Source organism: Bison bison, unplaced genomic scaffold (assembly GCF_000754665.1).
Source record: "Bison bison bison isolate TAMUID 2011002044 unplaced genomic scaffold, Bison_UMD1.0 scf7180017746332, whole genome shotgun sequence".
Classification (NCBI taxonomy): domain Eukaryota; kingdom Metazoa; phylum Chordata; class Mammalia; order Artiodactyla; family Bovidae; genus Bison; species Bison bison.
This window is the reverse complement of record NW_011462951.1, coordinates 1-501: the sequence shown is the minus strand read 5'-3', so window position 1 is coordinate 501 and position 501 is coordinate 1. Positions and strand designations below refer to the sequence as shown.

Genomic DNA, 501 nt, shown 5'->3' with positions numbered 1-501 from the left:
GGCATATTAGCACTTGGTTCTAGCATGTTGTCACCATTCCAGCCAGAAATTGGCACAAATGCTACTGTGTCGGGGTTGTAGCCAATTTTCTTAATATAGGTGCTGACTTCCTTAACAATTTCTTCGTATCTCTTCTGGCTATAGGGTGGCTCAGTGGAATCCATTTTGTTAACGCCAACAATTAGTTGTTTCACACCCAGGGTGTAAGCCAGAAGGGCATGCTCACGGGTCTGCCCGTTCTTGGAGATACCGGCTTCAAATTCACCAACACCAGCAGCAACAATCAGGACAGCACAGTCAGCCTGGGATGTGCCTGTAATCATGTTTTTGATGAAGTCTCTGTGTCCTGGGGCATCAATGATGGTAACATAGTACTTGCTGGTCTCAAATTTCCACAGGGAGATATCAATGGTGATACCACGCTCACGTTCAGCTTTAAGTTTGTCCAAGACCCAGGCATATTTGAAGGAGCCCTTTCCCATCTCGGCAGCCTCCTTCTCG

The 501-nt window shown here is 46.9% G+C and overlaps 1 pseudogene across 1 annotated transcript; it reads right to left on the bottom strand.

Moving 5' to 3' along the window:
• Positions 1-4: 4 nt before the first annotated feature.
• Positions 5-497, bottom strand: LOC104982959 (annotated as a pseudogene). Its single transcript, XR_824577.1, has one exon. The product of XR_824577.1 is annotated as an elongation factor 1-alpha 1 pseudogene (transcript).
• Between the last annotated feature and the right edge of the window lie 4 nt (positions 498-501).